The sequence below is a fragment of the Diorhabda carinulata genome, chromosome 10 (assembly GCF_026250575.1).
Source record: "Diorhabda carinulata isolate Delta chromosome 10, icDioCari1.1, whole genome shotgun sequence".
Taxonomy (NCBI): Eukaryota; Metazoa; Arthropoda; class Insecta; order Coleoptera; family Chrysomelidae; genus Diorhabda; species Diorhabda carinulata.
The window spans coordinates 8,649,859-8,675,260 of record NC_079469.1 but is presented as its reverse complement, the minus strand read 5'-3'; the positions used below and the strand labels follow the sequence as shown (position 1 = coordinate 8,675,260).

At 32.2% G+C, this 25,402-nt stretch overlaps 1 protein-coding gene across 1 annotated transcript in view; it reads left to right on the top strand.

The window, feature by feature from the left end:
* Positions 1-398: 398 nt before the first annotated feature.
* Positions 399-25,402, top strand: part of LOC130898558 (uncharacterized) — a 50,230-nt gene continuing 25,226 nt past the window's right edge. The window contains exon 1 of the mRNA XM_057807942.1: positions 399-430. The gene's annotated coding sequence lies outside the window, so the exon portion shown is untranslated. The remainder of the gene's footprint in view (positions 431-25,402) is intronic.

Here is a 25,402-nt window from a genome sequence, read left to right as displayed (position 1 = left end):
TGTACAAATATTCTGTAATGCAACGCGTATTAATGCACCATTAATACGTTTTTCATGTGTTCGTAAATTTGTTTTGGTGCTACACCTTCCAAAACTAAGAATTTTTATACTATATTCATTTTTCCATTGTTCGAAAATACGACCGATCTATATGAAACCGCATGATAATTACGTATTATTTTGACAAAATCGTGAAACTGATAGCGCCAACTCTCATTGAACGACTGAGCATATTATACAGTATTATTATTTTAACTTCGGTAGCGATGTTCCAAAACCTTTAGAAATCAAAATCATGCAAACCGTTTGCAAATGAGATGCTTAATATTTAAAATTTGAAATGCAGTGCATCAAATTTTGAACCTCCCTGAGATAGTTATATTGATATTAATACAAATATCTTTTTGTTGCAGATTTTGGCTACAATTTGGTAAGTTCAATATGAAATTATCCTATTTGAAGATTTTGTCTCTTATTATCACGTTTATGTTCAAATTGATTGAACGTGGAAAATTTTTCTTATTTCTATAGTATAGTTTCGATACAATTTTTTTTCACAAAGACCAAAAATCGCTCGATAACTAACTAAATATAAATGTGAGATCGGACGTGACTCATTTTAGTATTTTTTCAACAAACCTAACTCAAGAAATTTCTTTCAGCATCGGCCGAGCGTCAACGCATTTCATGATTAGTTTTAAATTACAGCGCTCATTTTTTAGATGGTCATTTTCAGTCAACATTATCTTCACTTTAACAATTCCAAGTCCACTTGATGGCCGACTTGAGAAACCGTTAGTTGATTCCATTATATTATTTTCATACCCACGTCTAAAAAAGTCGATTCTCCATTAGTTGAATGTAATATTTTCTACGCTTTGGCAATTTTCGATATAAAATTGAAGACTGATTGAAGCAAGTGCGACATTTTCTTCGTAGTATCGTACTAAAACTAAGAAAACAAAAATAACGCCTGTATAGCTAAGGCGAGAAGAATCATAGCAATTTTTATAGTAACAATTACCGGTATGGTTCTTACTTTTTGACTTTTTGTGTATAAACACAAGGTTCGATCAGATAAATTAAAAAAAAGAGAGAAAATGTTTGTTTATTTGCGCAAAATGTCCCCTTTTTAACGTAGAAAAATCGACCATATGTTTTTTAACAAAAAATTATTATCATATTATTGTGATATCAACAAAAATATATAGGGTCAAAACAAAAATATGCAAAACAAATTAAAATAACTTTAAGTTATCAGTATAAAGTGATTTTTGGAGTAAAATGTGAAAAACATACGAATTAAAGTGCTAACAAAGTTTATTAAGAGAAAGAAAGTCACTATTTTAAAACTATTTATTTTGCTCCAATACTATTATTTCAATTCTTAGTATCTCAAAACTATAAAAAAGTGATCTGACACCTTCATACATCAAGAGCTTCATCTTATTTCATAATCTTGGCTATACCTCATTCAGACAGCACATACAAAGAAAGACAATAAACTTGTTCGCCCTTTCCAAGGTTGAAGTAGCCAATTTAGGAGACCTTATAAGTTTCTCATCATAATTGTTCCAACGATTCATCTAATCCACGCAGGTGCTCCCCAAGGTATCGTTTTGGGTTCTCTACTATATCTTCTATATAAAGCCGATTCACCCGCATCAAAAAACTGTACTACTTCACACTGAGATCCTAAATCTGCATCAGAAATGCTCCAAGTAAGGTTTGAAGTTGTCTAGTTAACCATAATGTCTAATAACGACTAGCCTTCCTATCAGTTTTCTTTGGGCTACGCTCTTTTCACTAATTATATGTCTTCCAGTACAATTTCCATTACATTCGGTATATTGGAACGGATGGTATTATCCCGTGGAGGATCACAACCAAACTTTATGGGTAATGCAAAAAGCTGTTTTCTAATCGTTATTTTCGCTAATAGCGCTTTATATCACATGCAAAAGTTGCATGAGTCTGCCGACAAAATATTTTAGCTGATTTGCCTTTTGTCTTATCATTAATAAAAACTGAAGCTACTCACACCCATTGTTCCATAGTCTATCCTTCTAATAGAAATGGTTGATATTTTACGGGAAATCAAAATTTTCAAATTTTATACTGTCTAAGATAATTTAAGATCATCAACACTTCAACATAAATCATCATATTTAATGCATTCAACTTATTTTAATTATTCGGAATTCATTCTCTGTTGCGTCAGTTGTTTCTCCTATAGTTTTATGACTTGGACAGTTTTCTAGAATTTTATATTAAAAAATGCCGTTAGAGAGAGTACAATTATTTCAGAACTGTTAACAAAAATCATTTAATTATGCTATTAATTATCATATAAGAAATACAGTAAGCTCAAGATGATATTTAAGTAAAATCATTAACCACTCACAATTAATTTTCAAATTTACCAAGTTCACTGACCTTGCATTTTTTTCCTTTTACCACGCTCGTATTAACATACTTTTTGCATCGAAGATTTTTGCAATCTATTCATTCAAACGCTTCAAAAGTTTTTGTTATTAGGAATCTTAAATTAAAAATGGAATAAGACGAAACGTAATAGGTTGGTCAAGTTTATTCGGATGGAATGCTAAGAAAGGAAGTTGTCAAAAACCACCATGGGATACAGATAATTTGGGTTTAAATAGATATTTACGAGCGAATGAAAATCGCAGCAGTGAATAAATAATTCTCTAGTATTCATAAATAACATCTATTGTAATTATTTTTAATTAAATTTTGTTTTATAATCTTATAATTAAATCCAGTTTCTTGTATGTTAATTAAAAGTTATCCAGAATTCCTTTTTTATACATAAAATAATAGAAAAATTCGTACTTCCAAGATATGCCTTGCACTCTATCATTACTGAACAGTTGCGTCACAGGAAAGTTAAAATACTGATGGAGAAGATGTGTTGGAATCCACTGTGAAAGATCATAAGACATGGATTGTGTATGGTATGCGCAAAACGAAAAGATAATCACAACAATGGATTCACACAAATGCTCCAACAAAACTGACAAAATTCAAACAAACCTTCAACAGCCGTAAAATTATGGCAAATGTTTTTCGCGACCAAAACTGTTTGTTGCTTGTAAAGTTGATGCAGCCTTGAACAACAACTAATTCAGATTCATATCGTAAGATTTTGCGACGGGCAGCTGTTCCAAAACAAACAAAGAGGCATGTTGAATTCTTGGATTGTTCTGACCTGTGACAATTCTCGCCTTACTTCTATACCAATTTCAATGGGATATTCCTGACCTAGCATCGTGTGATTTTTATCTATTCCTTGAACAGAAGCAGTGGCATGGAGGGCGGCGCATTTCCATATAAACATGAGATATTTTTTTATATATTTACCCGTCTTTAGTGCAAATACTCTCATCACAATAATAGCATATATGTTGCTCAAACAACACATGTGGTTTCAACTACAACCGCCCGTCCCATCCCCAAAATTCACATTCAAATGAGATATGGGAACTCTCTTATTCTTGCTCGTACAGAAAAATTGTAAATGTACAAATTATGTCTTGTAATATGACAAAACATTTTGTGATGCGCCTTCAAGAGGCTCTCTCGATTTTAGATTTGAAGAGGCTAGACAACCTAACCTAACCACACTCTCGATTTATTCTATATTCACGTCGTCGCGTCTTTTGCATAAATATCCAATGGGACAATGAGAATCAATTCACGAACTGAAAATTTCTGTCAGTATGTAACTAGCGGGCTTTGTTATCACGTAATGATTTGAATTAGAAAATTTTCACCAACAAATGTAGAGAACCTGGAAAATTGAGCGTTGAAGAAATATGTATATAAAATTTCAGTTAAACGACACTGTCTATCAAACTCCTACTCTTCTCTGTCAATTGCAGCATACAGCATTTCGAAATTGTGAATAACAATTTAATTTGATTTTCTTCGCTTTTACTACACTTGCCGCAATTTTTTTTTATTTTTTCCTCATTTTTATAGGACATGAAATGTCCTACAATTTCTATTACAAACATGAACAAATGCCAGCTTAAAAGACTCTAATTTAGGATCACAATATTCTGTCTCCGAAAAATTGATGTGATGTTCATTTTGAGACTTTACTTTCCCAGACTAATAATAAATGTTATCTCGTCCTAATATCATGTTTCTTTTGATTTGAAAATTGTCAATGAATAATTAATCAGACATCTTATTGTTGACACTTACGAAAATGGTACATCCTACTGAAAAGAGAAATAGTTAAGCTCATGCCAATAATCTTGTAAAACTTCCACAAGAAGTATAATACCAACCATCCAGATGAAAACTTGTGTCACTAAAGCATTAAACAATTAGTAAATGAAATTGAAACGAGAAATAACGTTAAAGACGGAAAAAACCAAGAACAACGTAAATTGAAACATGAAAGTATTCAAATGGTGATAATTAATCATTCGCAAATGAACAATCAATAGTCAATCAGACTCAAGATGAGCCAGTGCGAAAAGATCTTGAATTTACATCGCTAGCACTTTAACTGGTTGATCTATTATGTACTCTGGACTGTACCTCATAGATAGTAACGACTTTATAAAGTGATTTACTTCTTTGAGGACTATTCGGTTCATCTTTTGTGCATTTGACTTTGGACAGTCTCGTTGTCACAAAGGAGATGTTCGGCCTTACCCTTTGATTCCTTGCAGAAACGACAAGAGCAGTCAAGAGTTTCTCCAATGTTCTTCAAATGGTAAGTCACCGGACAGTGACGAGTTTGCATACCAGTAACTCTTCTTAGCTTATATTCGCTTAATGAATGAGAAAGAAATATCTCCGATTGTTTCTGATTTCTCTTATTTTCTTACTTTTTTATGACAATGACTGAGAAACCTATAAATGGTCCTATGAAAAGAGTTGCCCCGCCTTTCTTCATCAGGTGATGAGCCTGTTCATTCTCGCGCACTCCGAAGTGGCAAGATCCCCTCATTCATGAACCCATAAATTATAAATTGAAATTGCATAAAAACTATCCTTATAGTCGACTTCATTTCTATGACAAAGTTACAATAATAACATACTTCGATTGTAAATTATATATTAGTATTTTATATGTAAAATTAAAAAGCCTAACCGACCCTATTGCCGTCAGAATTATTCTCAATTCTTCATAGAGACACATACAAACATCTCTCAGAAATGGAATGTCGGTGTAGGTGTTCAAAATTATTGGACTATTATTTATTGACATATGGAAATGAATACTGACACATTTACCAAAATTGTACTAATTTTGACCTTATTGTACAAATAGAAAATCAAGAAAATTGTAAAAGTTTACTTGAATAGCTTTAAGAAGAAATCGTGTTTTAATATTCAATAACGATATAAGTCAATAAGCGGACATACTATACGAATAAATTGCCTACGATTTTTGTAGCTTTAAAGGCCTCAATTTCGATTAAATTACCTTTTCAGCCTTGAACGGCACCGTGATCGATAACAAACTAAACAACCACAAAAAAGATGCCGGAGGCGTTGAAACGGCCAGTGGACTACATTCTTGATTGAGTGGCATATACAGACAAAAAATAACACGCTTGACTCTAACGAGTTTTCTTTTCATCTGCTTTTATAAATTTGAGATGTGTGTTTCTTTCAAACGAATGTTTATTTTGTTTTTCTCTAATTACCCATAGGTGATGTTTTTATTTGATTTATCGTTCTTATTCAACTTCAAATGTTATTAATAAACTCTAGGAATGTGAGTTTAAGTAGTTAAATGATGGTAAGTAGGTTTGGGCAATGTTAGTGGAGCTGTTTGTCTTATTTCACAAAACTTGGGCTATATTTTATTAACCTTTCTCTTAAACCTTTTGTTCATGTATAATCTAATGTTTCCGACATATAAATGTCGGAAATCGTCCATTCATATAAGCATTAATCCAAACGTAGACGGAATTTCGGATAAAACATACGGTTCTATTAAAAAACCTAAATCTGACCTTATTTGATTTTGAGGTAGGGCGATATTATCTCTGTGCATCACATAAGAAAATTATTAATTAAGACCATTTTTACACATTTTTCTAAATTTGTCTAGTTTTCACAAAATATAAAGCGTCACCCTCGTAACACTACGAAACTACGTTCAATTCATTCCATATCTTCACAACATGCAAGATCCCATTTTTAAGCATGAAAATGCAAAAAAATATCTAGAGGCTTTATATATCAACACCACATTAACCGTTTGCTTTGGCTATCAAGATCTATCTCCAATTTAACATGCTATTGAATTTGTAAAATCCATATACTTGTGAAGGAATTGACCGTGATACTAAACATCTAGTCAAAAGCAGTGCTGACTGTGCTATGCAAAGAAAGAATCTTCCTAAAGTTGTCGTCCATTCCTGAGATGCTCCTGGCGTTAATTGGAAACGAATACATTTGATTATGCTGGGCCGTTTAAAGGTAACTATTCTCTAATTTGGATTTATGCCAAATCCAAATAGCTGGAGGTGCGAACCCTGAAGGATCCTCCAAGTTCTTGTTCTACTTTCAACTTACTCGAAGTCATTCTCTGTACATGAATATCCCAATATTAATGTTCTGGATAATACTAATTCAAATCACTTTGTTGATTCTTTTTCTGAAACTATTATTGTTACCAATTACTCCATCTTCATATTCTTCTTATTTCACTCATCACATCAATATAGTTTAAGTCTTCTTCAACCTATACTTCCATTCTCTAGAACACTTTTCACATAACGTTCTCTGCTTCAAGAAATCGATAAATGATTAGAGGAATGCTGTAACTTTTCAAATTGGATATACGCATAAATAAAACTGGTTTAAGTACTGTAGAAAATCTCCACGGGAGACTTTATCTACATCAATACATTTCAGAGCCTTGTCATTTTATTTTGCAATTAAATTTTTTCTGTCACATTATATGATTCATCACACATCAATTACGTCTTTAAAAACCTATTATTACTCAACGTTGAATTCATATTCTGAACTGGATTTCTGAATAAACAATAAATAATTTAAAATTAATGTGTTTACCATCAGAAAGATTAGCTGGTCGTGCCCGACACATGTTTTGTACCGTTTTTTAATAACAAGAGCTTCGTTAGTTGTATTATTAGGATTTGAAATTTTTTTTTTTGTATACTAATTGAGAAGACCGAACTTTCCTCTTCGTTCATTTGTACTTTGATGAAAGCATAAAGTCTTCATCATCTCGAGGACATCTAAGCACCAACGACGGATAGAGAGAATACTCAAAAGAGTTAAAAATTTTAAACTAGTGACAAAGAAACAGAGCACAGAACATACTGTATAGTGGAATTTACAGCTGGGACAAAACTGAGAAAACCTCAAGGGGTCGAAGTCGGTAACTCTTTTCTTTTGTTTGGCTGTGATTAAAATGTTATGGAATATGTATTTCATTCGCAATCAAATACCACTATTTTCAGTGTAGCAATAGCGTAATGAATCTCAACCCTTCATAAAATTTGTAAACTTAAGCACTACCTAATTGTGATGGATCTTGGTGCCTCTTTTCAATCTCATGACTGTGAGATTTGGTGTGAGGTCTGTGTATCTTATGAGAAATTTCCCTCTCGAATTATTAGTGCGAACCTTTCCTTCTAGAGAACGTTATATAAGATCATTCCAAATATATAATCGAAGAAATGTGATTGTCGCTACTACCACGATGATCAATCTTTCCTTAATTCTGATTTGATCTACAAAGGACTGATTTGTTTTCTTCTTAATCCAAGACTCCCTCACATCAATGGCCAGGTTAACATTTCGGAAACGTCGATTTTAATTAAAATTTAAACTTGTTAGCTGATGTATCATACTACTTGTGCTATCGCACTTGTCTTCTTCGTTCCTTGAATTGATTCGCACTTATTTAATATTATGAGAAAGTATACATTATCAATATTTAAATCATTTCTACTTAGTCTAAGAGCCGTTTCATTAAAAACGTATTGTTTATAATCAGTTCGATGTGCTTTAGTAGTTAGCATTACCTACTCTGTTTGAATTGCCTTATGAACGTATCTAATCCTCTCTTCACTTATTTATTGTAAAATTTTAGCTTAGCAATAGTTTGAAGTAGGAATACATCAACTCTAGTGACTACAATATAAAGCTTTGTGCGTTTGAGCAAAACACTGATCTTCGATCTTCGATCTTCGTTGAGCAACGATCTTAAACCACAGATTCATTAATATCCTCGTGATAGTCGTCCGATAAAACTACTTTTTATCACGAAATTCATTGTCACTCCAGTACTACTGAGTGCTATAGTTAGTGTCATCAGGGCCCTCGTAAGGACTACTGGTGCCTGCGTGCAAATTATGGCGCTTCTTGAGGCATTTTCGATCATGTTTTTTCATTTTATTTTTTGAAGGTAGGTAGTTAAATGCTTGGAACAAAGCAAAAAACTTAAGTATCAAAATTAAACATACCAAAATAAATTAAAATAAATTCTGTTCACACCAATAACATTTACTTAAGTGATGGGATACAGACACGTTGTTTATGAATACTAGATAATAACTCAAAACCACAAATAACAGAAATATTGCCTATTGTCTACAGATAAATAAGTACTACTTTCTACCTTACTTGGATATTGTGAAAAATATGCAGATACTTCTGATAACAAATACCTAGGTAACTTCATTATAAAATGATAGGTACAATAGAAACATGAAAAATAGTGATTTTGCTGTTGTAAATTCATTTATTACATCCCCAAAATTCATATTATCAAATCTCTTGTTCAATTGCTAATTTTGCTAGCGCAGACAATATTTTTTGAAGCAATGTCGATCTTAAATAATTTGCAATCATTTTTAACTGAAAAAGATCGCTCGCAGAAGCTACAGATACAGGAAATGTCAGAAGAATTCTTATTGAAATGCTTTCGTTTGGAAAGGTGGAGATTGAATTAATTTCAAATATATATTGTAAAAAAACTTAAGAGAACAGTATCATCAGGTAATGGAAACAACTTTAACGCTTTAATTTCATTAAATAAATCATTGGAGTCTATATTTTCTTACCCTAATCTGTCTGTCGTTCTTCAAGAACAGAACAACCTTTTAGAAGATCGCTGTCACTTAATTTGAATATGTCACTAAGAAATCCGAAAATATTATCATACTAATTCAATAACTCAAATCGGTTTCTTGGAGAGCTTGAAATTTGATCTATAATTTTTAAAATGAAACTAATTTTAAAGATGATTCTTTGACTTAAATTTCCTCCTGACTATTGGTAACGATGGAAAGTCATCTTCAATTTCGAAATTGGATCTTTCGCTTGTACAAGAATTTTTTGAAATTATTTGTCAGATTTATATTGCTGGAAGTGATCAACTGAATTATTTTTTAGATAGGTTTGGCATACTTTAATATTAATTGGAAAACTTTAAATTTGTTTGCTGACAATATTTATATGAAATAAAGCGTCATGCTAAATAATAATTCCACAAATAAGTTGAAAATATTGTACAGACGTTAAAAGAGTACTCGTTTTATTTCTTGCTCAATCTTACTCCTATCAATTTGATGGGAATTATCTTCAGCCACTTCTAAAATACTTTCGCCAACCTTAATTAAACAAAGTTTGAGGGACTTTATTGCCTGAATTATCTTGTCTTGTCTCACTAAGAGGATTTATACTTAATCAGGGGACATTTGTTCTCCCATCCCACTTTTTTGTGGATTACGAAAAAAACTATATAACTCTTGCACAAGAATAAAAAAGTTTATTGGAGAGTCCGACACCTCGTTATTTACTATTAAGTTCAAAGTATGAGCCGCACAAGGTAGAAAAAAGGCTCTCGGATTCGCATTAAGAATGCGTTTCCTCATTATTATAACCATGCATCGCTTTTATAAGGCATTATTTAAGACTGAACAGGAAAAATCAAGAAACTACCGCCTCACATGTCCTCAGAACATAGGAATCGGCAGTAACTGGATGATATACTAATAAAATTTCCTGTGTATTAATATTAATTTCTCAAATTTTAATTCAAAAAACAAATTTGTTTTCTGCTTTTTTTGCAAATTTTTTTTGCAATTGTTTCTAGACTCTAGGTTTCGACAATCCTAAAGGATGGCGTTCGGGTGCATTATAGATTTTGCACATATGATAGTGGGGACCTTCATCATCCATTAAAATTTCGTAAGGTTCGAATGTATAATTAAAAAAATTTACTCAAATAAATGTTTTCATTTCGCCTATTGCTCAGAAACAAGAGGTCGTATGAGAAAATTTTTCTTAGGTCTTAGGCATTATTTTTCACGTCATCTACTCACTCCCGAATTTTTCGTATCAAGTCCCGAATATGAAAATATTTATGTTCTATTTTTCAATAGTTATACTTATCTTAGCACCATGTTTTTTTTTCAACATAAATCGCGTCCTGTTACAGAGTACCGTATTCAAATACTTCTTATGTATTTAGACTTGTTTACCTACGCTTGTTCTCGTGCCATTCCCTTGTAAGTCCGGTAAATGTATGATATAGTAAAAAGTTAATGATGCGTTTATAATTAAAATACATTAAGGTTCATTAGTGAAAAAACATACAGCCGGTGAACATTTTCATATTCGTAATACGATAATAATAATAAAAATAATAGAATGTACCTTTAATAAAGGATGTGAGCACACTTTTTCACTTGATTTCATAGTATCTTAAGTAAAAATATGAGAAACTCGTATGAATAGTTGATGAGGCAATCAATAAAAAAAGTAGTTTGAGGAATTTTAGACTCAATGTTGAGTTTTATACTTTTCTCTTGATTTAACATCACTTAATTGACGAGAGAATAAATTAAAATGCAGTAAACTGGACTTCCGATCCTAATTGGAATAAAAATGGATGTAGGAAATATATATCGTCACCTTGGGAGGTAATAGACGTAATCCATAACATATTAAATCATAGGAATCGGCACGCAAAGATTCAAGTTTTTAATTTGTCGTTCACCTTACTGCCTATAACCACGAAACTATCTGGTAACTATTAAGATATCTTTTGTTGTAACCTCAGCAGGAAAAGCAGCATTCATTTTTGATTGTCTAGTTTTCACCTCATTGTAATTATTACTACTGATAAAACTAATAGGATTTGGTGTATTATCATTGTCATTATCATTATTATCATTATCATAAACCGTCGCTTTGTAATCAGCGATTGGAAGTGATTGTCAGTGAGCCGATATTTATGATATATTGTTTTAGTGTGGCTTTTGCAATACTGAAATCATTTAACTTCTAGCCTCTTCACTTTTTCCTCATTTCCTTACAATGTTTTATTTGTTATAACTGTGAGTGTGCCATTTCAACAATCTTGTGATATGGTTTCCTGGTCTTAGGTATTCGAGCTGCCATATACCAACTTTCGGCATAAATACATCTACCTGTTTACCTCAAGTCGCTATGGTAGAGTGCACAGACACACACTCCATCTCAGAGTGTCCTTTTCCATAAATTTTTGGTTAATTACCGTTATGTGCAGACGTTCTACGGCTCGTAAAAACATTGCAGACATAATTGCAATACTATTCTGGCCAGATGCGTTGTTTTGTTGTTTGCCATGCAAATTATGAGAGATCTAAAGTTTGTTGTCAAAAGACATAGGCAACACATACATCTTTTGTTTACTAAAGTTAATGAATTAACAGCAAGAAATTAATTTTGATGTCAACAGAGAAAAGCGGCATGCAGCTTTGACTATTCTATGATATATGTTTTAATTCCATTGACAATTAATGATAACTTTAGAAGGTAATTTAGTTTTGATTACTTCTTTTCATGACAAAAATTTTGTTATATTGTTATCTCATTTTCACGAAATTTGTGGATTACGCCTATTGACTTGACTTGACTAGACGACGATATAATTAATAAATTGTGCAAAGTCCAAACTAAAGAACAACTGATATTGTTCTTGTTTAATAAAATCGACAAGTGGTTAATTGCCCATTATTCTTTTGTTCGCTCATATCAAAATCGTCCGTCATGTTTAAAAGAAGAAAGTCTACAATTTTCAGTTCAAAGATTAACAGGTATTTTGTTGTGATGATGTTTATATGGTGAAAGTTCCATTGTATCGCCGATATTAAGAAACTAGAACTAAAAAATATAATTGATTTCATACTTTAATTTATAATATATAAGTTAAATGGCACAAATACTTAAACTTTACATTATATTTACAAGGGAGAAAAGTAATTTATTGAGGAAAGTTATTTATTTTGCGCGTTAGATCAGTTTTTTGATAATATCAGTTAATAAGTGGGACACTTGGGCGTTTTTAGCCTAAGGATCCTTGAATGATTTCATCAATTATGCTATATCAACTTATCTTAATTCAGCACGTTCCTCGATTACAAAACTTCATTAGTTTTATCATTAACTAACTGGAAATAATTTATCAAGGCAATAAACATAAGAGAACTGATACCTTAATTCCTCCACTGACCCACCTATTATCTTGGATGGTGGGCTAAAAAAAATACAAGACATACAGGGTACATGCAAGCTAGGTACTTACAAACTCACCTAAAAGCAAAATTCAAGCAGTAGAAATGTAGTGTTAACAAAGTGTCATAAGTGTTAGCAGGAAGGATCGAGAAGAAACAAAACAATAAGACTTGAATATGGAAACCGATTTGAAACAATGATTTGGTGATAGATGTTTGGACACCTTTATAGAATAGAAAACAATAGACTTGCAAAAAGGATTTGGCAAGGTGAGAAAATAGAAACAAGGGAAAGAAAACGCCCAAATAAGTATAAGTTTAAAAGAAATCAGAGTAACATGGACAGAGGCCCAGAGCTGAAACTCAATGGAAGGAATTTTTTTTAAATTTGTTCTCAAACTAATACCACAAACATCAGCCTCCACAACTCAAAAGTTCAGGTCTTTGTTGTTCACTAAATCCTACCTTGAAATCATAATACGAGGGCTTCTACTTAAGTTTTAAGATAGACAAATGAAAACAAATAATAATAATTGGTTATGGTTTATTGTTTTCAAAATATTCTCCATAAAAATCCATACACTTTTGCATACGTTTGACCAATTGTCGAAGTATTTTTTCCATATTTCCAAAGCATGTAATTTGAACGAATCAACTGCTTCTTCAGGTGTAGAAAAACGTTGATTTCGCAATTTATTTTGATCTGCGAGAATAACAAGAACTTATTGGGTGCCTTTTGTTGAATTTGGCTCTTCTTGAGAGACCCATACAATCGATTATAGTTCAGTTTTGATCCATAGATCCATAAATCATTACCTGTCATCTTATAGACGTATTTTGAAGCATCGTAATTGAATTTTTCAGCATTTCTTTGCACCAATCGACACAAGCTTTTTTAGAGCGATTTTCCATTGATGCGAAAAATATTTTTGACAGTTCGTACACTATTGAGTGTATGCCTTTGGAACTAATGCCAAAATATGCCGCAATCCCTGTTACATGATGATCAATATCAGCATCGATGTTTTCTGGCACAATAGCCGATTTTGGACGACCGTCACGAAATTCATCCTGTAGCAAAATGCAACGACGATTCAATTCGGAAAACCATCGAAACACTGTCCCTCCCAAAAGTCGAAGCGAGTTTGATCGAGGTTAATGTTTTTAGTATTTGTAAACAACCCAAATAGCAATCGTATGACAACGCGTTCTGAATATGTTCACCATTAAATATGTCAAACTTCCTGATGTCAGATTTGACATTCATTAAGGAGCAACCCTCGTATCATATGTTCTCTTGACAAATTCCTATTTCAATGATACATCAAACACCAACCTCAAGGCCATCCTAAAAACACAACTAAATCTCGAATAATAATTTTTCTTTCCATCAATGAAAAATCCCAACAAAATTGTTATTGCCAAACATACCTACAATTGGAGTCGAAATTCGAGAAAATAACATCTTATCATCAAAATGAATTTTATCGAGCAACGCGCAGTGATTAATTACTCACGTTTTGACCCAAATTCACAAAGAGTTAGTAGATACATTGGGGGAATCTGCAGTATTATATAACAGACCAAAAATGTGGAGTCGTGAGATTAAATGTGTAAGATGTACGTGTGACTGTTAGAAAAAAAGTTGCGGATAAACTTCATAAAGGTGGAATGGTCAATGAGACAAAAATAGCAAGAGTCTGAAAAGAGGAGTGACCTTTAGAAGCTAACTATAAAACAAAATTGATAAACGGAGAATATACGAGTATATATTTTATTATTGAGAACAAAAAATCATAAATAGGGAATTATCGGAACAGCGATTTTGATAAAATCGAATTTATTTGTGACATACGCGCACAAGGTGCCATTAATAAAAAGCTTTTAATCAAGATTTGTGATGGTTCTTCTTTTTTTAATTAATGGCTGGTTACATATATGACTCATGTATTATCAGAAATGAAAACAAAAGAATATTTCTTTCAACACATAACCAAATTTCTGATGTTAAGATTTTTTGCTTTGTATACGATGTCCAAATCCGGAAGATTCGCTACCAGAACGATATTAGGCATCCAATAACCACATTTTTAAAGTCGACTTAATTAAAAATAACTCAATATGCATTTTGTATTTTGTTTACGGTGGAAATTTCAACTCAAGAAAAACTGACAGCAACCTTTCAAAAGAATTAATTATAGATGAAACAAACAATCGCATCTTAGGGTAGAAACGATACTACGATGTAACTATCACGCCAATAAACGTGATATTGATTACTTCCCAATATTAAAATCATGTTTCCGAAAAGTCCTGGCATCAAAGTAACTTCAACCTTTAGGTCTTTTGAACTAATGCTCTATCAGAGCTCTGCTCACATCAATTTATAGCTCGCCTTCCAGTTTCTAAAGAACTCCAATACTTGTAACTTCCAAGTTAGATCCTCGCTTCTATAATTTTCTTGAATGAAGTTTTTTATTCGTTGGTATATAAGATAAACGAGAGTTTTATCCACCTATTTGTTCTTGTTGAGATCCATATAGCTTTTTGTTCACTTTTTCCTTGTTAATAAGGAAGCAATAAATCTCTTAACGTTAATGTGAATACTTAAGTGCATGTTCGAATAAATTAAATTATGTCAGCTAAAAGATATTTTCTTATTAGTATCAAAAACCGTTAATTTACACAAAATTTGAATATGCCACCAATTTCCATACATTCTGTAGACTTAATTAAGAAATCGTCGGTAAACTGACAGGTATCTCACATAAATTTATAATTGAGGGATATCAGGAAAACGCAGTCGAGTCACGTTTCACAACCAGTTTGATACGTTGCTTTGGGTAGATTTCGTGATAACATTTTTTTTGTGGTTTTCTGTATAATTTATATTGTGTAGCAATGACTGTTCTTTTTAATCCATTTTTGTTATGTACATGGCGTTTCGAAAGTTAATATAATATACAATTCCAGACCCAAAGTTTTAAACACATGTCTACAATTGTTTCATCCAAATTTATGTCGTCCAAATCTGATAATTAATGACAGTGGACTGTGATATATCACTTGATACAACTCAACAATAAAACCATAAAATACGTCGGTTCTTTTATTCCCATTCAAGACTTCTTTGTAACAGACGATTCACAAGAGAATAAGCTTCGTAAAAAGAATAAAATTTTGGTTTAATGGCTACAAATAACGTAAAAATTCGCAATATACAGTGTGCAATATGGATACAGTACCCAACAAACTTCTGGTTACGTGGAATAGAGTATGCAATCATTCATATCTTCATTTCACGTCATCACCCGATTTATCACCCCTTCTGTCCTAATTACTCGACCTGGATCCTTCCTAATAGTTTCTTAACTCAAAATTGGAGAAATGGTTTGGTAAAAAGAAGGGTCAGAAATAATCACTATGTTTGAATGATGGGTAAACCATATGAATATATTTGAGAAGTCATCTAGACAATTCCAACTCCTCAAATTCATCATGCAGAGGTTAATTAAAGCAATTTAATTCTTCACCAAATGGTCAACATTGGTCACTATGTTTTAATGAATTATCATCGCTAATAAAGGACTTCTATATTAAATATAAACATTCAAAAACGACGATATTTTCTAAGAGATCTAAACTCAAAATTTTTTATTTATGGAAGGGTTCCAAAGGCTAAGAACAGTAAGACAATTAGCCGGAAAGTTTCTAACATATGGCCATCTATACTGTAAAAACCACCAAGAGTTTGAACAGTGTCCTCTCGCCTCGTCACTACGTCTTTTTTCAGAGGCGTGTCAAAGAACGCAAGGGAGACAATCATCCACACTCTCATGATTTTTATTGACTGCATGTTACAACTAATTTCGTCCATCCGTCTCTCTTTAGCAGCGATATCTCCTCACAGGGAGCATGTAGCCAGCTTGGGTTTTTTGCATTTCTTTTCTGTATAGCTGTATCTATACATCTAAGTTAAGGTACGGTTGCGCATTTTGTGTTTTAGTTCTCTGGAAGCTGATTAAACGACATTTGTTCATTTAAACATTTAAATGGTAAAACATGCACTATACTCTATCGCGCAGAGTACGACGACTTTTTTACTTGTTTTACCATAATGTAGTGGGATAATGGTTAGTACGTCACTTTTATGGAATTATACTAAATGGGATCATTTTCAAACCAAAAAATCCTTATCACAAGAAAAAAAATTAAGTGATTGACGCGTGGCGTCGGATGAGTAAATTTTAATCATTCTAGAATATCGGAATATTATTTTAGGTTTGTTCTCAAAAATTAGAAAATCGGTGGACTAAGTTTGTAGAGTTAATAAATTCTGTTGAAAAAGAGAATATTTTCTCCAGTTAAATAGCGTTTTCTTTGAAAAATCACTTTGTCAAATATATTTATTGATATTAAGAGCCATTTCGGAGACATTACACTATATAACATCATAGAATTCAACGTAACAGTACGCTTCTCGCTAATAATCCTGCAAGACTTCCAACACTTTGATATAATGGGATCGACTCTAGTAAACAACATATCAGTGCTGCCAAAACAAGAATAATGGTTATTAGTATACAACAACACGGAAACTGTCTATTGAATATTTACTGTGAGATCACTGGAACAGATTCAAAACATATTATTTTTAATAAAACGAGAACATCACGAAACAATGTATGAGAAAATATACCAATTTATGTAAACAGAGTGTTTAAAAGAAGCATGGAATGGAATAAATAACACCGGCTAAAAAATATTACTTCTTTTAAGCAAAGACAAATATTTAATTCAGAAATATTCCATTCCGATGCTTATAATATGCATACTTTGTAGAATATTCGTCGGACTTGGCTCCCTCCCGTGACTTCCAGCTGTTCTCACTTCTGACTGATACGAGATAAACTATTACCATTGTATAAAGTATAAATACAATGCTATTACCATCGAACGAAGAGGGTTGTTTTTACTCATCAACCTATTTCAAATTTAAATCGATTCAAAATGAAGTCGACGAAATTAACTAAATAAATTAATATTAAGTTAATAGTTTAATAATTACAATTTTAATTATAAAGATAGTTAGGAAATTTTAACTTGAACGGTATTGAATATTTGAACGGTATGTTCGGTCGACGAAAAATGAATGTTTGTGGAAAGCTGACATGAAGTTACTTCTTAATTATGTCTTTACCTGGGAAAAACCAGGGTAATGAAGTTAATAAAAAATGATTGCCAATGAAGAGTTCCCAGAAAGGGATTATAAAAAACCTGAACAAGAAATGTTTACTTAAAATACTTTAGGTTTGCGTTGGCGGATATTATAAACTCGATTCACAAGTAAAACTTCCTTAAATAAAATAAAACTGAATATAAAATACTTTAAAACAAATTGCATTTTTAAACGAGTATTAGAGACGGATTCCATGCATTATAATGAATAATAATATGTCTTGTAAACCAAAAATCATGTTTATTGTTTTTTATTGAACGTATAATGTACTATTTTTATTATAATGAAGAATCTCATATTTTTAGTATCACTGGTATTTGTTTCACTCATGTTGGGTGAAATGTAAGACTAGCTTCAAGTTAAATATCGTCGTTGATTTATCATTATCATTACTGGATTTCACTTAGTCTTAGCTCAGGTTTTTCTCCAGCTGTTTTTCGTCACTTCTTCAGTGTAAATACCTGCCTGTTAACAGTTTTGTTGATAAGGATGTTTAGTTAGAATGCACCAACCCGCAACAATATGCTGAATGGATTCACATAAAGATTAACAGTGACTGCAGTTAGTGTGTATGACGTATTTCATCAGTTTTGCGTCTACATAATTTGTTGTTCGATCTTGGCCAGCAGCTGCCGTCTAAATCTTGAGATTTGCATAGGTCAGCCACGCTTATCAGTTATTCGGGTGGATGGTTTCTTTGATGGCTTTTTGGAAGACTTGGTTCTACATTTTGTAATAAGTTCTTCTTTAGTCAGCGGTAAAATTATTTGCTGAATTTTTTTCACTTCCTTTTTTCAAGTTATACTCCAACTATTATGTTCTCATTCTTTGTTCTCCTTGCTATTTTCGTCTTTATCTTCTCCCTCCTTATATTCAATAATCTTCCATAACTTTTCATAATTCCAAAACAACCTAAAAAATATATTAAATGACATACTACTAAAACATAAATTTTCATGACTTCACTTTACCCTTACCTGTATGTTAATTAGCCATGAGATGTCGTATTTTGATTATTACTATAAATATAATTATGTTAATTATAAAAAAAAACATGATTATTTCTGAGTAGCTCTCATTAAAAACGAATTTAAATTATCTACTGTTTTTTCTTTAAATGAACCAATAATTAAATTTGTCAGAAAGTATTCGTACTATATTCTCCAAATTTGGTAGATTCACTTTAATTATCAATTAGTAAAACACCGTAATGTAACATAAGACATTAAGTTTACTTCGACGATTTCGTAATGATACACTTTCTGGCCGAAGCTCGATGAGCCACAAATACGGTACGAAACTTATTATATCGATACACATTTCCGTGAATAAATGATATTTTATGGCGGAATACAAACTTGTAAATGGGACAAACACATACAGTAGCCCAAGTGCGATCTTGTAAACATAGCTACTAATACCTTAAAACGAATGATTGCTTATTAGCTTTTATTACAATGACTCATAGTTTACACCGTTTCTTCAATTGCTTCCACTTCACACAAAAATAATAACCATTTTCTGACGTTTTTGACACGGGAACCATTGGTAAATAAATTGAAGATTGATCATACCAAAGAAACTGTTTCTAACACCATCCCAAAATTCAAAGCTCGCTTTGCAAATATCACCAAGCAGAGATTCAAAACTACATCCAATAATCTTAGATGGTTCAATATCCTTTCATCTCTCTCAGAAGTTTCTAAGTAAGAGAAAAATCTAAGATAACCCAATGACTCCGAATTAGCCACACCAAATATAAGAAGCGTTATCTGATGTCTTGAAAGAGTGTATTTGTAGGGGAGAACCCAGCAGTAATTGTGCAAAAATTGGAAGAAATGTAGAATGGGCAAAGTAGTTTAGATAATTTCTTAAATCGATGAAAAATGACGAAAGGCCTAATGCACCGAGCATCATGCACACAGCAGAAATCGTCGATGGTTTACGAGTTGCATCACAATAATTCAATGATTTGTAAACCCTCTTCCAAGCTTGTCAAACAACGAACAGAAAAAGTTACTCCATTCATTTTGTAAGGATTTTTTCAGCACATTCAAGCCGATGATGAATACTGTAGTAACTGGTGATAAAAGTCAGCATGTCGCAATCAGAAATGACCATGCTCATTTGCTTCGTTGATATCCAGGGTGTAATCAACAAGGAGTGAGTACAATAAAGTGAAGCAGTGGGTACCTTACCGTTACCAAGTGGTTGTGTATTAAGATTGCTCTTATACGATCAAGCTATGACACTAATGGATTCTTTACAACAACAATACACCAGCGCATTCATAGTTAATTAAGAGTGAAGCAGGTTCTGGCCTGTAGACACATTGCAGTGCTTCCACACTCTCTATATCTCCCAGATCTTCCTTAAAAGAAAATGCCAGTGAAAGGAAATTGGAAACCGATTCAATGCATTCATCAGCAGACGACGGTGATTTTTATGACGTTAACTTCGGCAAGCTTGCTACCAGAAAAAGGCGCAATGGATCAAGTGTGTGGATGTAATGTAATGACTACTTAAAATGCGAATAAAACATTTATTAATGATTCTATTGTTCAAATGCCAACAATCGACATTATAAATATACATTAAAATATAACATAATCACGATTTTGTCCATTTATTTATATACTTGAGTTAGTTAGACCCACCTAGATGCTACTTGGACCAATTAACTGTTAACAAAAATTAATTTTTAACATTGAACAATAGTAGAATGGATCGTAAAGTTGATCATCACGTTTGTTTGTGTCTTCGCTGATAAAAACTCAAACCGAAAATCCGTTAATCGTAAACCAGTCCTTTGTAATATTAAATAAATCGATTGAAAAGTTAATGGTTCCTTCTTATCTTTATGTCGATATTATTGTTCGCGAAATTGGCCACACTTTTTGATTCTCATCGAACTATGAAAATTATTATCTTTGTTTTTATTTCTGTTCGGTCATCTCGCAGAAATCCGTGTATATGTATGGCCCACTTTCTAGATCATTCCTTATGATACTGAATGTGATTAGTTCTAAGCATTCGTTATTTAATTAGATGAAAATTTTCCATAAGTTACTTTCAATAAATTTCGTATTATATACGCTTCTCTAGAAAATCACTTTTGAATTATTATAACCCATTTTTTCTGATGCTATGGATGTATCTAATTGCATTTAAATTCTCCATATAAATCCTCGTGAATACGAGATAGTCTCAATCTGCATCCAAAGCATTATTACATTAAATGTTCTCATTTTTTTCTGTTGCTGATTTTATTAGACATTTCTTCTTATTCTTTAGATCTCTTCATGCCCTTTCAAGCGTCGAATTGTTGAGATTTTACTTTTCTCTCTCTTATCAATTTTCCCACACTTTCCGGCCCTTCCCTACTTACTTCACTTCCTGTGCTACTATTGTGTTACCTACCTCATATCCTGTCCAACCTCGTTTTTCTTTTTCCTTCTCCTTATCTTCGTTAATTGTTTCATATCTGCTGTTTCTATACTACTCTGTGTCTTTGTTCATTACCAAAATAATAATTTCCAAATAACAAAAATTCCTACAAAGCTGATTTTGAGTGAATAACTTTGGATTTTTTTTATAAACGTAAAGCTTAATAAAAAAATACAGAGTGACCCAATAAAACGTGCATATTTGAAAAATTTATACAAAAGTAAGTACAGAAGGTATGATAAAAATAAACCTGAGTTTATTTTTCTCAAATAACATCTTTACAACATTCATCTAGCCGCTAACGGAAAATTTCTTCAGTAATGCTGATGTATTTGCTGCCACTATACTCTTCTTGAGCTGATCGATGTTTTTCGTATTATTATCCCACAAAAAAGGGCAAAAGGCGTTAAATATGGACTACGAAGTGCCATGGAATATCACTTCTTTTCTAAATCAGTCTGCCTAGAAATATCTGTTTGACAACCAACCTGGAGTCATTTGACGTGTAACTGATAGTTTCGCCTTGTTGAACTTAAGCACTATGCTTTAAGTTTCGAGCTCTGGAGCCATAAATTCTTCCAAAGATGGCAAGACAGCGTTTGGTATTGATAGTAACGTTTTGCCCCACTCATCTTCAGTTAAAAAAATATCAATTTTTCGAATGCCTGAGATCACTATCTATACTATAACTTTAAGACTATGTAGTGGTTTTTGGTGCTTGAGTTTGAGATTCTGGTCCATTAATGACGATTCTGATGATTTACAAACCCATTGGTATGAAAAGGGGCCTCATAGGAAAAAAGGATATTGTGAAAATGCAGAATCGATATAACATTTCATTAGCAAATGCGAAACATTCTTTGAAGTCGGTTGAATAAAAATAAGGGAACGTTGTTGTAACAAAATGTCCCGTCTAAAAAAAAATCCGTACGTGTGTGACGCAATGTAGATAAATATTCTTTCAAACAATTAAATTAAATTTTTATTTTCGCTTCGCTGGGGAAAATCATGCAGCACCTACACAAACTAACGTTCCAAACAAATGAAATAATATTGATACAAGTCAGCGTTAATTAATTATAATTTTCTCAAGAGCTAAAAATGAGATCAAACTGTGGCTGGCCTTAAAACATATTTCAAATGCTAGATTAAGAGATAAAAGATTATATTGAAATTTCTGTGTGTGTGAATTTTTTCTTGATATATAACAGTATAGGGGGGACTTGCGTAAACATAAATAAATCGAATAGAAGAGAATTAATTGAAAATATCCATCTCAGTAGAGCCAATTATCAGGATTGTGAAATATTCTATTGCTTATTTAATTCGGTTTCAAACTTATATTATCGTTCGATTTCATAAATCAGTCGAATAAGGAATTCATTCTACACTCAGACAAATCAAATATTTGCAGAATTATTTGCGACAAGAACCTCAGTCATTATTTTACAAACTACTCGTAACTGGAATATTGTGTTTCATTTACATCATATAACGATCTGTTTTGTGGATAATATTAAATAAAGAATGACCGAAAATTAACGCAAAGTTCAAATTTACCGCCATTTATGCAGTGAAATGTTGGCAATTTCTAGGTCGTGTACTCCCTTGATTCGGTGATCAGACTTGGTCCTCTAGATCGTGTGATTTGATACCACTGGTATCAAAGGTGTTATCAGTGTCCCCGTAACTGTGACAAAAAAGTGAATGTCTAATAAATATATTCCACTGAACAATTTATATTATCTTGTTGAGAAGTAATTTAGAAAATCTATATTTTCAAATTTCAGTGTATAAATTAAATGTGGACATAATACATCAATAAAAACAAATAGAGATCGTTTTAAACTAGGTCTAACTTGAACTGCCCAGGGCTTCTGCCCACAAAGTCCGCTTTCAAAAGAGCTGAACGAATTATACCAACAACTAAATCAAATAAAGAGTTTTTTCAGAATGTTTTTCGCATGAAAAATTATCATTCGATTGTATAATGTTAGTATGACAAAGAATTCAGAAAAATGGAATATAAAGATTTTATCCTACGTAAATTTTATTCCTAACTGTACAAATACCGTTTCTTGATATAATTGGTAGTTTTTATAATCGTAATTTTTTTTTTCGGGATCGTTAGTTTAGCGCGTACAAAGTTCAAGTGGAAGAATTTTGTTTCATTATACTATTTATATTCAAATGGTTTCAGTCGACCCTACAGAAAAATGATTTCATATGCGCTTATTATATATACAATAATAGACCAGTAAATCTTGGATTTTTCAATAAAATGCTGACAGATTTAAGTAACGTTTTATCCTATTGCAGATATCGATTATTGGACAGGATCAAATAAGTGTTATTTTTATTAGGTGAAAACTAATTTAAAGAGAGATTTGGATAGGAAGTTTTGTGAAAATTGTTCAACAATTTCCGCCTCTAACTTTGAACATAAATTATGATCAAACATCAATTTAGTGCTCTATATATATAAAGGTAGGCTAGTAAGTAACATAACTCTCCGTGGCGATGATTATTCACTCATTCGATACAAATTTCTGCCATACGAATGACTTTTTTAAGTTTGGAAATAGAAAGAAATCATAGAGGGTCAGATCTAGAGGACACGGAGGATGATGCAGCTGTTCGTAGTCCAATTCGACCAATTTGACCATGACGAAGTCAGAGGTGTGCTTGTTATGGTGAATTAGAACGTTTTTATTCGCCAAATGAGATCATTAATGCCTCAAATCAATTCAATAATTGGAATACTACAACTCTCTAATCTTCCTGCCCTTCTCCAGTTAGTCGATGTAGATCATACCTTGTCAATCTCTGAAAACAGTGGTCATTACTTTTCTGATTGGTAGGACAGTTTCCGTCTTCTTTGAAACACGTTCGCCAGGTGAAGTACACCGTTTCAACTATTCTTTGTCTTTGTTGTGTACCACTGAATGCATGGTTCGTCTACTGTCCCAAAACGACGCAGAAGCTGGTTCGGATTGCGCATAAACAGTGTCAAACATTTATCTGAAGTGGTCTCACGGTTGAGCTTGTTCTCGCCCGAAATTGCCTGTCTCAACTATCTCGTACAAATTCAATAGACGGTCAGCTAATATGAGATCGCAGATTTTTCTCACCTAATTCTCTGCGGTAGCTATTTTCTCCATACAAAGCATTAAGATCCTCTAAAACCAAAAGAAAATCACTAACCGGTATTGTTCTTTTTCCAATTTTCTAAAATCCACAGAGACGCCCGCTTCCAAACACACAACCTGTACAATCTCAAGATCACAAAAATTAATTTGAGAATCGAGTTTTAACAAAAGCCAACTCTTTGTTTAACTCGATAAAATTTATGGTTTAGGAGATGTAAATTTTTAGATCATTGTACATGCCAAGAAAGTCGTTCGCTATAAAGAGACATTCTGAAGAAAATTATCATAAATTGTTATTATTTATTGATTATGATTATAGGAGGTATTGGAACACATTCAAACATTTCTACTTTAACCTACAACTTATTTTCTGGATGACCTTGAAGCCTTCTGCATATCAAAATTCAATAGTCATCTATGGGAATATTTTTGCGTTTTATTTTGATCTACATACTTAAATTTCCTTTAAATCAGAAACATATAAATAATTATCAAACAATATTTTTTTTATTAAAATACCATTAATACGTCTATGATAATCTAATGAATTTGATAACTGAGTAGAAGTAATCGAGGAATATAGAGAGAGACAAATTCAATTCCACATCTTAAAAATAATCTACTTTTTGCATTAGCAACTGAACTATAAAATTCATACACTTTATTATCTATAAAAAAATTCTCTCATTCGATGAACTAAATTAATTTTCGGTGTTGTTTACGGAACTTCTTGGGATCCAATAACATCCGGCTTGATGATAATTAAACAATGACACAATAACTTTTTTGTGTTGTGGTAATATTTTAACCCACAAACCGTACAAAGATAACTATCTAGAGTAATTATTATTCTCGCATGAAAAAAGTAACTACTAAATAGTTGTGTGAAAATTTAAAACATACAATTTTGAACGAGATTAGATTATTTAGACGTCATCCAGCGGAATATTACCTTGAAGGTGACAAGGTATTGGTAACTGGAAATATTCATCTCAATATACTTAGAATGGATTTCTTTTATCTTCGATAAAATGAGA